The sequence below is a fragment of the Dama dama genome, chromosome 3 (assembly GCF_033118175.1).
Source record: "Dama dama isolate Ldn47 chromosome 3, ASM3311817v1, whole genome shotgun sequence".
NCBI classification, from domain to species: Eukaryota; Metazoa; Chordata; class Mammalia; order Artiodactyla; family Cervidae; genus Dama; species Dama dama.
This window is the reverse complement of record NC_083683.1, coordinates 35,155,602-35,168,211: the sequence shown is the minus strand read 5'-3', so window position 1 is coordinate 35,168,211 and position 12,610 is coordinate 35,155,602. Positions and strand designations below refer to the sequence as shown.

General features: G+C 37.5%; 1 protein-coding gene across 2 annotated transcripts in view; it reads left to right on the top strand.

The window, feature by feature from the left end:
* Positions 1-12,212, top strand: part of KITLG (KIT ligand) — a 95,034-nt gene extending 82,822 nt beyond the window's left edge. For both annotated transcript variants that reach the window (XM_061125564.1, XM_061125555.1), the window contains one exon: positions 7,837-12,212. The gene's annotated coding sequence lies outside the window, so the exon portion shown is untranslated. The remainder of the gene's footprint in view (positions 1-7,836) is intronic.
* Positions 12,213-12,610: the final 398 nt, after the last annotated feature.

Sequence of the window (12,610 nt, the reverse complement as noted above, 5' to 3'; positions counted from 1 at the left end):
GAAGAAGAATAAATAAAACCAATTTCAATTCACTGTGGTTATTGTAACATGATAGGAAACGTATCTCATTTGTTAAATGTTCAATCAAGTGCAAACCAAAAACATTTCCCTGCTATTTTAAGGAAAAGGAGTAGAGGTCAAAATCCCTTGTAGTCAGGAGAGGGAAAGCATCAAGGTAAGGTGCCACCTGCCACATGACTGGTCCTCATTGTGCCTCATCACATTCCAGAACCCCAGACGCACTGAATACAAGCCAGGGATAGATACCTGAGGTTGGGGTTGTGTGGGTCTGCGGAGGGCTCTGGGAGAAGGAAGACCAGGAGGACAGGACTGGGAGGGCGCTGTTATTTACATCTCCTCTCCCCTCTCCTGTCTACTGCCTTAGCTTCCAAAATAGTTGCAGACGTGGTGTGGGGAGCACCCTGAATGGCACTAACCTGATCCATCATCATGCATGCTCGTCCCATTTTACTGCTGCCAACTGGCTATTAATTCTGTTCTGCCCATGCACTCCCATGTATTCCAGTGGGGTATGAGTGTTCTTTCATTTTTCTAAAGCTTCCGTTCTTCCCCTGCACCCCTTCATGGTTGGAGGATCATTGACTTGCCCAGATTATTACAGATGCAGTCTCTGGGGAGCTTTGCCTTTTACTTTCCTGTCACTGTCCGTCCAGCTCTCCCTTCTGAATCTGGGACAGAGATTTCTCTCTCTACTGAATCTTCCCTGGGGAAACTGGGTCACAGAGTCTCTTGTCTCCTCCAGGAACTCTCTTTTTATCAAACGTCATTTTTTAGAAACCCAAAATAACATCATATAATAATAGTGATTATGTCGCACATGCCTCTCACACTTGAACCCTGCTATTATGCAGACTTCATTTTTACCTTGAATCATGCCCTTGATCACCACGTCTGGGGCATGAATAGCACCCTCTCTTTTTTCTGCTCCCATCCTAGCCCTCTCTAGACTCATGTTTCCTATCAAATACTGTAAAGGAACACTTGACTCTATTTTCAGGCCCATTATTCCCTAAGCTGAAATAATTGTTATTCCTGAAAACTTAACTTCTCTGCCCTTGAATCCCAGTACAAACCTGCTGCTTCTTCCCTATCTGCCGTTTCAGTTCCCTTAAGCCAGACATCCACCACGCACACGTTAAGTGGTTAATTGAACCTTCAAGGTTCAAGTAATGTCCTCTGTGGTTTGCTTTTGGATGGCATCACTGGGATCCTGTTTTGGCACACAAGTCATGTGGTATTTAATTGTGGTACTTGTCCTGTGACATTTGGAGAATGGATTTTGATGGAAAAGCCCAGGGCATTGGCCTAGGAGGAAAAAAAAAAAAAAAGATAGCATTTTAAACGCTGTAGTCAAGCAACTAACACACGTCTACCAGTCAGGGGACATGCAGACAGGAACCGAGGCTGTCTGGTTCTTGCTGTATCTCCTCACGAGCACCTCACTTGTTGCCTAAGCATTGTAGGCTCTCCATTGATGTCTACTGAATGAGTGACTGAGGGGATAAACAAACCCTAAATGAAAAGCTTATTAAGTGGTAAGGAATATAGTTCTTGGGAAATGACCTTTTTTAAAAGGTTTTTTGTTTTACAAGATGAGTATGTTTTTAGAGATCTGCTGTCCAACATAATGATTAGAGTTAAAAAAAAAAAAAAGCTATATTGTGTATTTAAAAATGTGTTCAGAGGGTGGATCTTGTGTTAAGTGTTCTTACTGCAATAAAGTAAGATGAACAATCTTTTAAAAAGTGCAGTAAGGTTTATTTTTGTCTTATACGTGTATGTTTAAGTTGCTGATTTTGGTCAGGACAGCAAAGTGTGTACAGCAAGGGGAAGATAGTCATATAGGCAACGGCTAACTTATTTTCTTAGAATCTGAAATATTACTGATATAATTAAATGAATGAAAATGAAGCAGGTTAAAGAAGCCCCGGATTGTTTAGAAATAAACTCATCACATACTAATTGAGGAGTTGGTGTGAAATAGGTGACCTTACTCATCATCATCTCGGCAAAGCTCTCTCAAGGCTCAGGTCAGAAACCACCCCTCTGAAAAGCTGACTTTCCAAATGAAAGTAACCTCTGTGATTTCCAGGTGGCTTAGTGGTAAAGAAATCCACCTGCCAATGCAGTAGACACAGGAGTTGCAGCTTCAATCCCTAGGTCAGGAAGATCCTCTGGAGGAGGAAATGACAGCCCACCCCAGTATTCTTGCCTGGCAAATCCCATGGACTGAGGAGCCTGGCAGGCTACAGTCCTTGGGGTTGCAAAGAGTGGAACCCGACTGAGCACACACATGCAATTATATTTTATATTACATTTCATACCATACTAATAAATTAGGAAGGCATCACATTTACTTACATACACGTTTTGTGTCCTCTTATAAACCATAAGCTCTGAGAGGACAGGACTCGTTTCTGAATTTCTTTATGGAATCCCACTAAACTATATAGTTTATACTTTGCACATGCAAGTGATGATGACTGTATCTGTTGAATAAATGAAGAGATGAATGACTACATCAAAGAATTGCAATAATGTGAGAGTAAATTTTATGTAGTAAAAATAGATGTGTGTGGGTAGAAGTAAATAAGAATTCAAATGTTGAGGGAAAGATAGATATAAAAGGAAGTAAAAAGCAGTTCATTATCATGAATCTGCAAACCCCAAAGTCAAAATGTGTAGGTATCGTTTGTGACCATTTGTTGAGCACCCATTACATAGAGAAAGCTTTGTTCTCTGTAACAGTAGAGGTTTAAAACCTGCCAAGGAAATTTGAATATAATTTGGGGAAAGGGATGTGGTGGAGGGAGGGTAGGCTGGGGCATGGTAGGAGAGGAAGTCTTCCAAGAAATAAGAATAACCATAGTAAAAAGTATCAAAATAGAAATGAAATGTGAACTTGTAATTATATATTTTAAAAATTGGATATAATTTGTATTACAGACATTTTCTTGGTTAACAAAAAAAGGGAAAGTATAAGGAATGACTCCGCTTTGTAGCAAAAATTCCTCCCTGAACTAAAACAAATTAAACCAGGACAAATATTGGAACACTAAAATAGAAAACATATGGAATAGTTAGATCTCCAACCTATAACTGGAAAATGAAGAGGAGGGCTTGATATTTTAAATACAGGGAAGGAATGTAGATAATGAACCAGAAACAAAAAGAAGTTGCCTCTAGGAGAAAATATACTAAAGCTGTGATTATTTGACATCAAATGTGAAATTATCGCTGTGAAAAGTTAAAAATGTATTTAGTCAACTAGCCGATGACAAGTATTCGTATGTGACATCCCAGAATTTTTCATTTATTAGGTTGCCTGTAGCACAGTTTAGGAGAGAGAAATAGAGTAGATCATAGCACATATTCCTCTTCATTCTAACCACAGATGTGATACCAACAAGCTCTGGTATAGCAAAACTTACTATAACCTATTTCTGTCCTCAGATTGCTTATGGCCTGCAAAAGGAGATAAGACATATGTATAAATAATCTATTTTTAAAAGCACCAAAGGAGGTGTTAGTTAAAAATCAACAGAAGGAGCTGACAGAGAAATGCAGTAAAGAATCAAAGGCAAAGCCACTGCATATGGTTGTAGAGAATGTTCTCTCAACATAACTCTAGATAATGAATGATATGGACGGCATCCCTTAGAATTGTACCACCCACATACAATTGTCTTAGAACTGACTCATTGGAAAAGACCCTGATGCTGGGAAAGATTGAAGGCAGGAGGAGAAGGGGACGACAGAGGAAGAGATGGTTCAGTGGCATCACTGATTCGATGGATATGAGTTTGAGCAAGCTCCAGGAGTTGGACAGGGAAGCCTGGTGTGCTACAGTCCATTGGGTTGCAAAGAGTCAGACGTGACGAACTGAACTGAACTCAACTGATACAGTTGTCTTATTTAACTAGGAGAAAAGCTTCATTGTGTAGGTGATGGAGGTGGCATTTGTACTGAGCTAAGTCTCGAATGATTGGTAAAATTTTACTGGCAGTAGGGAAGGTACTGCAAATGGCATAAGCTAAATCAGAAGATCAAAAGTACAGACTGTGTTCAAGAGTTTATACAGTTGGAGATCACACATAGAGTGTTTAAATGCTAAGAAAGGATGGACATCAGTGTGAAAGAGGGTCTGAATTCCATATACAGGGCTTACACACTATTGAGCTACATAAGGAGTTGCTGGAGGGTTTAGAAAAAATGTGAGTCATACAGTCAAAGCAGAGGTTTAGGAAAGTAGTCAGTTGTTGATGTGGCTGGATGGATGGGGGTGGTGAGCTGGAGTCAGGAAGTCCACTTAGGAGTGGATTTTCAAAACAGATGTGAGAGAATGACAACCTGAGCTAGGGTCACAGCCATGGAAATAGGAAAGCACAGGCCATTTTGGAGAAACAGCAGTAAAAGAATCAAGTCCTAGTTCCTGATGGGATGTAAGGCTTGATATTATAGCACTCAGGGATGCATGTGCTCAGTCATGTCTGATTCTTTGCAGCCCCATGGACTGTGGTCTGCCAGGCCCCTCTGCCCATGAAATCTTCCAGTCAAGAATACTGGAGTAGGGTGCCATTTCCTTGTTCAGAGGATCTTCCTGACCCAGGAATCAAACCCACATCGCCTGCACTGGCACATGGATTCTTGATGATTTGGAGCCTATAAGACCAACCAGATTTCAGCACCATTAGAAAAAAATGGGAGAAGGAGACATCAGTAATTATTAACCAGTGGCCAAACATGTTGCAACTTCAGTGAACAGTCAGGGATGGAAATAGTAGATTTGGGATTGGGAAGTCATCTACAAAGAATTTTAATTGAGACCTTAGGGGAAGGGCTGCATAATCATGGAGAAAGCCCAGTTTGGTTGGGGGTAAACAGCATGAGTCCGCAGACACACAGATAGCAGTGTTTGTAGACTCATCCCAGCATAGTAAGTGGAGAAAGTAATTCTTATTATAATTAGGCTGGCAGAGAGAGTTATAAAAGAAACACAAGTTGGAAGTTTCCAGTGGATCTGAGCTAAGACAGAAGAAGGGAGATCCTAGAATTGGAATAGGGATGAGAGGCAAGTTATGCTGAGACAGTTAATGTACAGGACTCAGGAATGGTTGGTTACCAAAGGGCGGGATCTGTGACTCTTTTACCATGTATTTCCTAAGAATTTCTAGAGCTTTGAAGGTTTGGTTTTGGAGCTTGCTCTCTGTTGATACATTGTGATGCAGAGGATTAGAAGGAATTAGACTTAGGTTCAAACCTTGAGCTGCAACTTAACTAGCTATAGGTTCCTGGATGAGTCAGTTGTTTTTGACCCCTGATTTTTCAAATATAACTGAAAGGACAATAATGCTTACCCTGTTTATTTCATGAGGTTGTTGTAAGAATCCAGGGTATCATTATAAAAATAGTAGTTTTGTTCTATAGAAAACCAGCTGTTGGCTTTAAATTTTTTTCTTTTTTTTTTTTAAATGATCCAAAGACAAGGTCAGAAGAGATTTCCAATCTTGTTTCTCTCTGCTTAAGTTTAGAATTTCGAATTCTTCATAGCTTTTAAAAAAATATGTATTTTTTTGCCTTTTGTTAGTCCCTTCTGCTTTTCTAACCAAGCTTTATTTTTCAAACTTGGTAATTTGTATTTCTGAAATTTTCTCTTAATGTCTGTTAATTTTTCCTTAGGATTTAATTCTGCTTTCCTAAATATAATTTTCCTATTTTTCAGAGTTTGGTAAATTGTCATATAATACAGTTTTTAGTATATTATTTATTAGTATATTAGTATATTATTTAGTATTTTATATATTTATAGTCTTAGTAAATTACATTTAGAGAATATATAAAATATATTACATTTAGAGATTATATACATCTAGTATATTACTGGAAAAAACACTGTACTTCTTACCACTCATACTATAAAGTTTTTAATATAGCCTGTGTAATGATCTCAAACATTTTAAAACCAGTGACCTCTGATTCTGGGATTGATAAATAAGGACAAAAATAGGTAAGGAGTAGGGGGCTTCTCTGGTGGCTCAGATGATAAATAATCCACCTACAAGGCAGGAGACTCAGGTTCCATCCCTGGGTCGGGAAGATCCCCTGGAGAAGGGAATGGCAACCCACTCCAGTATTCTTGCCTGGAAGATCCCATGAACAGAGGAGCCTGGTGGGCTACACTCCAAGGGGGTCGTCCATAGTGAGACACAACAGAATGACTAACACTGTAACTTTTCACAGGGAAGAAACTAAATGCAAAATACACATTTATTTAGGGGCTGTGACTAAAGATAACATATAAATGCTGCCTGTAATTTAAAAAAATAAAAGAAAGTACAAACACTTAAGTTGAAAGTTGAAAAACCTGGGACTTCCCTGGTGGCACAGAGGATAAGAATCCACCTGCCAATGCAGGTTCAATCCCTGGTCCAGGAAGATTCCATATGCTATGGAGCAGCTAAGCCCAGGTGCCTAAAGCCTGTGCTGCTCAACAAAAGAAACCACGGCAATGAGAAGTCCTCGCCCTGCAATGAAGTGCAGTGAACTAGCCCCCAGTCACCACAACTAGAGAAAGCAACGAAGACACAGCACAACCAAAAATAAATCAATTAATTAAAATAACAATAAAAAGTTGAAAAATCTGAATGCTGAGTCCACAGCTCAGCGGTTTAACCCCAGCACTGAAAAACTAGAACAGAGTCTGGCTTTCATGATTCAACAAGTACAATAAGCTGCTCTGAGGCCAAAGGAACTTCCCCAGAGGCTTTGTCGGGACATGGTGATAGGATTTCTTTGTTTCTTTTTTGGCTCACAGTACTGGAGGAGATCTTGCTGCTGGTCTTTCCTTGGTTGGTAGAAGTGATTGCTAGAATCTGGTGGGCAGTCAACACACTGGTGCTGCTCAGTGGCTGGGAGGCTGCCATGTGTGGGATCCCTGATCTAGTTCATGCCACTCCACTTCTCCACTCTGACACCGCCACTGTCCCTCATAACTCACTGCCTGTCTACAGCCTTTTCATAGCCTTGTTAGAGAAATTCACGGCTACATAGATTGATAACTCTCATCACAAATGGAGCTAATCTGTGGCGTGCCTGGGGATATGAAAGCCACAGGGCAATCATTCATCCACTCCATATTCAAGACATATTTATCAAATATAAGTGAGACTTTCCTAACAGGATGCACAAAATAAATTGAGGTGAAGCACAGACGCTTATAGGCACAGTAGCTTTATGCTGAGATTCTAAGTGTAGTTCCAGGGAAAGAACTTGGCGCCAGAACTTGTCACTCTTACTGATGGGGCTGCACGCTTACCCATAGGCTTATTGCAAAACAAACCCTGAATGCTATGTCACTTTTCGCCTTTTTTCATAGAAGCAAAATCCTTTTCAGATTTCTATCGTGTGTTGAAAACAGGTACTAATGTAGGTCTTTTGTAAAAAGCAAAGTAGTGTAAAGGGAACTTGGAAAAAGCAGGGGATAACTGTATGGATTTTGTACTAGGCCCTGTTTCAGTTGTTGGAATACAGCAGTGAAAAAGATCAACAAAGCTCCATGTCTTCAGAGGGCTTACATTCTAATGGGAAGACATACTAAGTAAAAAGATCATTTTAGATTTTGTAAAATGTTACTAGAGAGATCAGAGAGTGATCGCTAATATCTAGGAAAATATTTGTCAAGTTATTTTAGGCTGTGAAGCATACATTGTAAATCTATTACTCATTCTTTAGGCACATGGATTTAGCTACTGAGAATGAAAAGAAGGCAGAAAGCAGATAAGCTATATAATTTCTCTCTTTTCCTTTCTTCTCTAGGCGAGTAACAGTTCATGTTTGCTTCATAAATGAAGCAGCTTTAAACAAATTCCTATTCTGTCTGGAGTGACAGACCACATCTTTATCTGTTCTTGCTACCCATGACTCTCTACGGATGATTGAGAAATTGGAACAAAGTGTTTTACTGTGAAACTGGCACTGAATTAATCATCTATAAAGAAGAACTTGTATGGAGCAGGACTCTATTTTAAGGACCTACAGAGAGTTGTGGTCTCAATTAGAACTTGCAAACTGATATTGGAAGAGAAAGCACGCATCCCAGATTGCACATACAATTTTGCATGCCTCCAGAAGCATCTAACTGCTGAAAAACCACATAGTTTTATTTTACAGTGACAACCTGCAGTTCATAGTTATCTTGGTCTGCAAGTAGATTTCAGCCTGGATAGTGGGGGGTGGGGGTCATCATTTGTATCAAAGGGATCTAGAAAATGTTCAAAAAACAAAAACTCAACAGCATCATCCACTGTACATTTAGAAAGCAGTGGAAACAGTGTGGGAGTAGGTGCAGGTCAGCCTCATACCTGCTGATCAGTGAGGGATGTGGGTCTGAGCTTGGGTCTCTTCCTGACATAGAAGGTGCAAATTTGTCCACGAGACAAATGGACATAGTTGGCTGGCTCTATCCATATAAGCTAGCCAGTGCTGAATGACAACATGATGCCTTTGCAGAGAACAGACTCCTAGAGAGTTGTCACATGAAGAAGCTGTGGACACTGATCAGCAGAACCATCTGCTGAGGAGGACATCTGGCACCCCAGTGATCTGCCAAGGAGGACATCTGGCACCCCGAGAGAAGCCGGCCTTTGCCCTTGACCACTCTAGAGTGTATAAATTGTGCTTGCAAAATATATTACAAAGTGTTTATATTCTAAAACTATTAGAGAGTTATGTAAAAGGACTTAGGAGGAATCACTGAATGTACGGAGGCCCCATTTTCAATTTCTGCTGTGGGAGAGAGGAAAAATAAGTTACGATATTTAGTATCTAAGATTAGAAAACCACACTCACATGCTGATAATGGGTGTTGAAAATTAGGTGACTTGGCTTTTACAAGAATGCAGGGAATCAGGTAACTTTAGTTATTTATACTATAATCACCATTATCTGTTTAAAGGATCCATTTATTTAAAATCAGGCACTCTATATTCATTAAGGTTTATGAATTAAAAATAAAAAGAGAGCTTTATGTAGTTATGCATGTCAGTTTGCTATTAAAATATGCGACAGCATTTTTGTCATATTAAGTGAATTTGGCAGGAATTCCCAAGATGGACATTGCGTTTTTAAACCAGAACTTGTAAAGACATTAAGTGAATTTCCCTTGCCAATTTTCTTTTTTTATATCAAAGGAACATCTGACTAAGGTCAAAGAATGATTTCTTATGGTTTGTTTTGATGAAGAGTCTTTCAATATGTCATGAACATAAAGGAATCCAAAGCTTTCCTTCTAACTTCATCCTTGTGATAACATTATTGCCATATCCTACCACCATCAGATGACCTTCAATGCAGTGACACAGAAGGGCATGAAAAACTGCTACCTTTTATTTGACTTTACTAGTCCAAGAATTTCTAGTAGAGTTGGATTTTAGCTTACGTTCAATGCTAATTAGAATACAACTCCAGTAAGTGGCCTTTGCTCTTTTTTATACCAAAGAGCTCAGATGATTTCTATGACCCTTGTCTTCTCTAAAGTGCTGTGGTTCCTCAAATACTAGTCATTTCTCTAAGATACAACCCAGGTGCTTTGGGAAGCTGCATTAATTTATTTAGGCCCTCAAATATCCCATGGTACAGCTATGATATGTATAATAAAAGAGATCAAGTTAATGGCTGTCAGGACCTGTCTCAGTGTGTGATACTGTTTTGAATAGACATAGATTAACATGAGTATGTGTAAGTCATGTATAGATTGAGAAGATTGATACTTCTCAATCTAATAGTTTATTTCAGCAATGGTTTCGATTTTCATAGGTATGTGAAAATGCTGCTTAATGAGCTTCAGAGTACAATAAATGTACTTTTGTTCTCCAAACTGGTAGCTGGGTTTTTAACGCTCAAGGACATGGTCCTAAATCAATAGAGTTAAATAAATAAATTCAGCAAGTTATGAAATCTGGCATGGTAGGGTGAGGGGAGATGTATTCTGCCTAATTAAATATATTGGTTCATTGACAGTTGTATGGATACCAATTTTTAAAACACTAAAATTCAATAAAGTACACAAACAGTAGAAAAATGCTGAGCATTACTTTGGATGGTAGTTGCTTGGGAATTAACTGTCATATCTGCTTGGAGATTAATATATATATATATATATCTTTGCTTTATTTTATCCAATATGTGTTCTGAATAGCCTTCATAAATCATGGAAAACTCACAACTGACATCTGAAACAGTGAAATCACCCTTTAAATTGGTGCCATGTTTCTGATAGTCTTCTTTTGTAATGTTTTTAAATTGTCTTTTAAAATAATTTCAGAAGTCTTCAGATTCTAAATTACACTAAAAGCTTTGTACCTCTTTGGTAGAATGCAGATCTGCAGAGAGACGCTCTGTGATAAATGATGCCTGCCCAGTGACATCAAAGTGTTGCTGAATTTCGTATTGTAGTCTGTTGTATTTACCATACTGCCACTTTCTAATGAGTCAGAGACGTTGATTTTTTCAACACTTTAATAGAACAATACTCTATTCTCTTTAAAAAGGACTATGTGAAAATGACAATTTATGATAAAGTATGTTCACAACAAAGCATTTGCTTTTAGTAAGAATTAAAGTACTTTGGAGAAACTTTGTGGCATATTTTGATATTCTAATTCAGATGAAATTTTAAATTAATAGAAAAATCCATTCAGAATTCATAGATAGTTCTTCATGTTTTTCTGCAGCTAGTTTCTGGTTTCAAAATGTAACTCCAGTATGGGGCTTTTAGCCATTGCCTACCTATTCTGACTTAACTAAAAAATACATTTTTCAAAGAGGCAGTTTGACATAGTGGGATGGATATTAGGAAAACTGTCAGAAGCTTCCACTTTGCTATTAACCTGTATTGATGAATCACTGCCCTTCTTTGGATCTCAATTTTTTATTTATCTATGTGGTGAAGTCAGGTCCATACCATAGGTGTGAGGGAAACCTATTGATATGTGAATGACAAAGATGATAGATAAAATGGAGCTGAAGCTATCACATACAAAATATCCAACTATGATCTCTGTGAATAAGCAATTTGAACATAAAAAGCTATGGCTGTTCTTGTTTGTAATGTAAATATGGTCCATTCTTAAAGTGAAATCCAGTCTACTGTAGGTTGAATTGGATAACCATTTACACAAGAGATGGCTTTTTCCTTTGCTTAAATAAACATTTTTGGATTACCTCTGAAGAATGAAAACCAAGAGTATATTTTATCCAGGAAAAGATACTATAAGATGTGTGTAGCATTTGGAAGTGCACCAAATTAAGCATTTAAATCTCTCATTTTCTTAAAAGCTAAGGGCAGAAAATGTAAGATGCTCATAAAGTTTTTAAGTGTCAAAAGATACTTTAGAATCCATTTGGAGATGGGTAAACCATAAATTAATAAAATTGGAAAGTGGGATAAGAATTTTAAAGAAAGCCAGCTTGTTTTGAAACAGTATTATTTTGAAATTGGCATTAAAATAAAAACATTCAGATTGAAATTCCAACCACTTCATTTGTGGTGTTTATAGTGTTGCTGGAAATGCCCTTTGTGAAGATAAAATAATGGTACTTTCATTTCCTAACAAGGTATTGTTTTAGAAATAATCCATATTATAATGGATATTCATGATCCTAAAAATGTTTCCTAAGCATTGTAAATTTATTTATAAGTGCCATCTACAATTACATCTTAATTATATTGCTTTTTTAAAAATAACATTGTTTAAACTAAAAACCATAGTATTTTCAGTTACTTAATTTCTGAGCTATGACTCAATAAAAATTTCCAATCAAAATATCCTATTCTCCTATATTCTAAGGGTTAATGTGTGATTATAGTGTCCACTTGCCACTGTTTTTTTTTTTTTACTCAATGGACTTAAAAGTATTCAGACATTTAGATGGATGTATAGATATATTGCTAGTTCAGTCATAGATTGGAGTTTGCATATTGTAATGTAAATGTCTTTCAACACTATTCTATAGTTTTATTATGACTGAAGTTTAATTAAATAAAAAAGATTGTAAAATGTGATGTGTATGTGTATGTACTGTATGTGTACTTTTTAAAATAGGTATATGTCCTGACCCTTTTTTATACAGGTTTGAATTTGAAATTACATTATATATACATATACTTTATTGTTCTAAATAAAGAATTTTATGCACTCAAAGTTGTCCTGTGATTTGGTATCTTAAGGTTATCACACATGTTCATAATGTGGTTGATTTGTCCTGTGATTTGATATCTTAAGGTTATCACACATGTTCATAATGTGGTTGATTGAGCATTTAAGCTAACCTCAATTTTTTCCTATGGAAACATCAATCTGGATTTTGCTGTGATATGCACACAAGGAGATAAGAAATCATTTATTCCACAGAATAATGCCATTTGCAGCAACACGGATAGATCTAGAGATTGTCATACTAAGTGAAGTCAGAGAAAGAGAAATACCATATGACATCCCTTACAGGTGGAATTGAAAAAGAAATGATACAAATGAACTTACAAAACAGAAAGAGACTCACAGACTTAGAGAAGGAACTTAGAGTTGCCAGT